General features: G+C 36.1%; 1 pseudogene; it reads right to left on the bottom strand.

Annotated features, from left to right (window-relative positions):
- Positions 1 to 1,756: 1,756 nt before the first annotated feature.
- On the bottom strand, positions 1,757 to 1,875 carry LOC111742204 (annotated as a pseudogene).
- Positions 1,876 to 6,028: the final 4,153 nt, after the last annotated feature.

Genomic DNA, 6,028 nt, shown 5'->3' with positions numbered 1-6,028 from the left:
TTCTTATTGGTCTCGGATGGCCTGGGAATTTCCTTTTTACTCTCGTTCACCATATCTGTTACCTGAACACTTATTTCCCATGTTCTTGGACTATTTCTCCATTTTAATGGAACACTTTCTGCAGTTGCTTCTTAAAAACAGGTGCCAAGGAAGGACATTTTATCACGTCCAAAATGTCTTCACTCCTGATTAGATTTAATAAGTGTTTGCCCTAACATGAACTTCTATATTAGAAATCATTTTTTTCTAAGAACTGCTAAGGAACTGCCCTGTTTATAATCTTTGTCATGAGCCCTTAGTGAGGTCCAAGCAGAACTAGTACATTCCTAAGGATTTCCCTACTTGCATGCTAGCCACTCTTTGGCTATTAGAAATTTATTACATTTTTTCCTGAATTCTTCCTTTAGTTTTTACGGTGGCCACGTCCTCTTTCCCCATCATGTGTGAGCCAGAATTCACATCTCATCTCATCTCATCTTGAGGTTCCCTGACATTCCCTAGATTTTAGAATACTTGGCCATCCTGACATATCTGCTCTCTGAGGGATTCACAAAAAGTTTTAATTTTCAAAATTATTTTTTCTTGTTTGAGTAATATGCTCTTTCCAGCTTTCTACACTCTAAGCAGAATTGAGAAGCACTATTTTTAATTTTTGAAATTTATATTTTGAGACTAATAAAATAAATTCCTGTTAATACAAATTTTTGGAATTTCGATCCCATTTGTAGGCTATACTAGTGTGTGTTTCAAAAAATATAAGTGGGTGGAATATCATTTGAATAGATACTTAGAATAATAGGCATTAACTAAATTTTAAACTAAGGCATGTTAAATATATCTAAAGACTTTTAAAGATTATTGTAGTGCTACTCAAAATTGGGCCATGCAAATTTAGATCCAGTGTCTATTAATCTTTTATATTTCTGGGTATTTTATTTTCCCAAAAGCATTGTTATTCTAGAAATTTACCACAGGGGCATTTGGGGAGGGAAGCTATCCCCAAGTACAAACTTGTGAGAGTGCTATAAGATCTTTGCTCAGAGGAATGTGGCTTGCCAGTGAAACAAGGGTACCCTCAAATCAACTCTGCTGTGAATGGGATTGGATCTGAAAAAATGAGTGAGAGCTCTCTAATCTCCATTGTGGTTACTCATGGCAGGTTTCAGGTCATCTGAACTGAAGTATGTCCTGTTATAGGGACTGAGAACTTTTCAGTAGTTAGCCCATGAATTTCATTAAATTATTGGTTATCCCCAGATGCCTTTAAACCTAAACATTCTCATGATGACTTTTTCTGCTATTTATAGTACAATTTTTATTTAACTAAAATTTTTATATATATCATAAACACATGTTATACTAGATATTTTCAGATAGGACAAAGCATGTTTTGGGGGTAGATGAGGAGCGCTTAGGAGTTAAAAACCAGGCATGTTATTGTCAGTGCACTACCTAGAAGAATATCTATTTCTGTGCAGAAAGGTGAGGTGATGATTTATGAAACATTTCCTTACTTGGGAGATTCTGATGTTAGGAAAACAGTTGTAAAAGTACTTCAGTTTACATAAAGGAGCAATAGTCTAGTGTCATAGTCACATTACAAATAATTACTTCTTTTGCTTTTTGTTTAAATTGTATATATTACTCTTTGCTCTTTTTTTTTTTCCTAAGGTGAGGCAACTCTTGATTGACCTCACAGATTGCAAGGACCTCGTCAGCTTACAATCCCTTATTTTCTAATTTTTTAAATTTTTGACGCCTACGGCACCTAGTCTTCCTAGGTGGTCCTTCATCCAAGTACTAACCAGGCCCGACCCTGCTTAGCTTCTGAGATCAGATGGGATCGGGCTTGTTCAGGGTGGCATGGCCATAGATTATTCTCCCCTCTTAAAACACAACTTTTTCCTATGCTGAATCAACTCAATAAGAACACAAAATCAGAAAGAGCAAAGACCCAATTTTAGCACACCGATAGTAAAAATATCTGAGGCTAAAAAGCAGAACTAACTTTAGGAGGAAACGATGGCCAAATTACTAACAACATGAAAATAAAATGTGTTTGTAACTGTGCAAGCCTTGTGAATATAGTATAGACAACTAATTGCTCTTCATTACTTTGAATACCTTATTTCCATGGCAACCTCTGGATCATAATACACATGGTTCTTTAAAGTGTTCAAAAATATCCTTGTAGACAAACGCGAACCCCCACTATTTTAAAATCCCAGGAGTCAGAAATGTCTTACAGCAAACTATCACAGTTTAAAATTACAATTAGCTAATGTTTATAAATATTTAGTATCTAATGAAAATAAACTTTTTTTTAGAAAAACATATGCAGACATTTATATTTAGCTTTTCATTTTAGCATGTTTCATGACACTAAGCTTAATATACATATGACAGATTGTGTAATTATAATAACTAAATGCTTCTACAAATGGAATGGTAGAAACAGCAATAGTAACTCATGCAGCCATGTATCAGCATTGGATCTTATTTTTTCTATGAAATTAGGAGTCGTTCCAGCAATTTATCTTTAATGTATTTTACCCCTATTTATGCTGTCAATGTCAGCAAATCATTAAACCCTTCCTAAGTTAGTTACATTATATGTAAAATGAAGGAACAATGTGAGCAAATGTTCCAGTACATTTTATAAATTTAGTTGTATTCATCCAGATTGTAGAGAAGGTTCTGAATACTCAAATGGCCAATAACATTTTCCTGTCTACAAAACCTTAAATGAAGTGAAGAAAAACAATATTCTTGTATTAAATAAATGAATCCAAAGCAATAAGTGGCTGTATCTATCAGAAATGCTGAAAATATTTTTGTGGTCATAATTTGGTCCTTTCCTCACTTTAATATATTGACCACATCAATCAGTTACTATGTACCAGCTGCAAAATAGAAATGTAAATTGTAGCATTTAGTATCATACAGGAAATGCTCAGGATACAGTAATAGATATTTTAAGAAATTGAATGTAGGGATCTATTTTCTTAAGGGTACATATTATTTTTAAAGTTATTTTCAAGGTTACATATTTTAAGTTATATAGACCAGAAAGCAATCTAATGTCTATGACTTATTGCATGATTAAAATATTGTTGTACAGCTATATGACAGAATATCAGGTTACCAGAGTGATAGTGGGAATATGATAGAAAAGAAAGTGCCAGGAATCTGTTTCTCCATCTAGAAAATAACTATATGGCACAAAATGAAGTGACTATTTTGAAATAGTGGATTCTATTTGAAAGTTTTTAGTGTCCAGGGGGAAGCCTGACTGGTAAACTACAGTTAATATTGGCGGGTTTGGGGCTTCAACATGGTAATGGCTACTCATCCCATGCCTTAAGCCTTGTGCCTGGCAGCTATGAGGATGGCAGCCTGTTTGTGGCATGGCTTGTTGGAGTCGGGGTGGCCAATTATGACCTTGTCCTCCAGATATCGTGTTTATGTGTTGATTACTAAGAGTGGCTTCTCATTATCAAGGTGCAGATACAGAGGCTGGAAATCATTGTTTCATTCCACTATGTAAAGAGGCCACCAAGATATTTAAAGGAGCCACATCTGGGCTTTTCTGTACATTCAAAACAAGATGGTATACAAGAGAACTTAGCTATTGCACAAGCCCAAGGAGTGAAGTAGGCACAGCAAAGACCTGAGAAGATATAAGCTTTCACCTCAGGCCGATTATGAGCAGAAAATTACCCTGCAACAATCAAACAGCAAAACCTGTGGAAGGGCAATCATCTTATTTTCTGAGTTACCACATTATACAATTCAAACTAAATTTTCAACAATAATAAAAAATCAAGGCATACAAGGAAATGGCAAAGTATGAATTAAATGGACAAAGCCTTCAAAACAACTGTTTAAAATACTCAAAGATCTTAAGACATGATAGGAAAATGATGTATGAAGAAAACAAGAATATCAATAAAGAGATGATTATAAAAAGGAACTGAAAGAAATTCTGAGGCTTAAAAGTAGAATAGCTGAATTAAAAATGCACAAGAAGAGTTCAAAAACAAATCTGACACAAAGAAGGAATCAGCAAACTTGAAGATGGCATATTTGTAATTATTGAGTTAGAAAATAGAGAAGAAATGAAAATAAACAGGGCCTCAGATCTGTGGGACATCCTAAAAGAGATGAACATATGTATTGTGAGAATTCCAGAAGAAAGGAAAAGAAAAATATATTCGAAGAAAATTTAATGAAATTCAATGAGTTACGAGTCCCAAAAAGACATAATCAAAGTCTTTCAAAGACAGAGAATCTTGAAAGCAGCAAGAAAAAGGTGACTCATCATATACAAAGGATCCTTAATAAGTTTATAAGTTAATTTCTCATCAGAAACATTGGAGGTCAAAAGGCAGTGGGTTGATAATATTTAAAATGGTGAAAGAAAATAAATTGTCAAATGACATTTCCTTATTCAGCAAAACTGTCCTTCAAAAAAATGGAGATATTAAGACAGCCAGAAATAAAGAAAAGCTGAGGGAGTTTATTACAACTAGATATGCTTTGAAAGAAATATCAAAAAGGAGTCTCTCGGGTTTATGTAAAGAAAATTAGATAGTAATTGTAAGCCATACAAAGAATTAAAAATCTCCATTAAAGATAAATACATGAACAATGATAAAAGTATTATTGTCATTTTCATATGTAATTCCTTTTTATTTCTACGTGATTTAAAAGACATTATGAATCTATGTTAGAGTGAACAGTGTGTAAAGATGTACTGTGTGACATCAGTAACAGAAGTGAGAATAAAGCTGTATAGTTTGTTTTTTTCATGCTATAGAAGTTGATATAAATTCAGATAGGGTTGTTTTAATATTAGAGTGTTAATTTTAATCCCCATAGTAACCACAAAGTATCTAAAGAATATACACAATAGAAAATAGAAGGGAATCAAAATGATTTACTACAAAGAAATCAAATAAAATCAAAGGCAGCACTAATGGAGGAAATGAGGGATGACAACACTATAAGGCATAATAACAAAAAATATCAAAATGGAAAAATGACGTAGATGATAGAAGCCTCACTCATCCTCTCTTGCGACCACATCAAAGTTGAGATGGAAATGGAACAAATGGCAAGTAGAGTTGCCTGGGGGTCTAGATAAACAGAAGCCCTACAACTAGGGAGAGAAATCACCCTATAAGGTTTGAAGGTAGGAGGGGCGAATATTTGAGGCTGCCTGGTCCCAAGTGGCTAAGTGGGACAGAGGCAGTGGCAGTTGCAGACACCTCTTAAAGGGGCCGTGTCTGCAACCGGACTTTCGAGGGGCCAGACCTGATTGTTCTGAGCACCAGCACCAGGTCGGCTGCTCGAGGGTCACCAGGGACTTACAAGAGAACACTGAGTTGTCAGAGTGAGGGCCGGAGGTGACGTTTTCTCCTGGGTAGAAGTGCTGGTGTTATCCATTGCTCCTCTGTTGAGCCCTCGCCTGTCCCAGTGTATGGAGACAGTGCCGCCAAAGCTGAGGTGTCATGAAACTGGATAACAGAGGTCACTCCACCCAGAGGCCTCCCTGAAACTGTCTCCTCCAACTTGCAGCCCCACCAAAACATGCAGTTGTTTCCTTAGGTGAGTCCTGTGCTCCTTGCTGAGCAGCGCCAAGACACACTGCTGACAGCTGATCTTGGTTTCTGGCATGGCTTCTTGAAGCAACTATAAGGACAGCAACTGGGGACTGATTGCTGACTGTTAACAGGTGGCCCTGGAGGGACACAGTCTGGGGCTAAACTTGGCCTGCAGCTGAATCCCTGTCAGGACTGTGCTGCTGGACACCTACTACACAAAGCCACACTAATAAGACCAGAAGAGTAAGGCGATTTGATTAGTACATAGAAACAAACACAGAAAGGGAGCCATAATGGGAAGACAAGGAGCAGAAACCATATGAAAGAACAGAACACAAAGCAAGGAAAAATGGAGTCAAGCAATCTCACAGATGCAGAGTTCAAATCACTGGTTATAGAAATGCTCAAAGAAATTAAGAGTA

This window comes from Pteropus vampyrus, unplaced genomic scaffold (genome assembly GCF_000151845.1).
Source record: "Pteropus vampyrus isolate Shadow unplaced genomic scaffold, Pvam_2.0 Scaffold88, whole genome shotgun sequence".
Lineage (NCBI taxonomy): Eukaryota > Metazoa > Chordata > Mammalia > Chiroptera > Pteropodidae > Pteropus > Pteropus vampyrus.
This window is presented reverse-complemented; position numbering and strand designations above follow the sequence as displayed.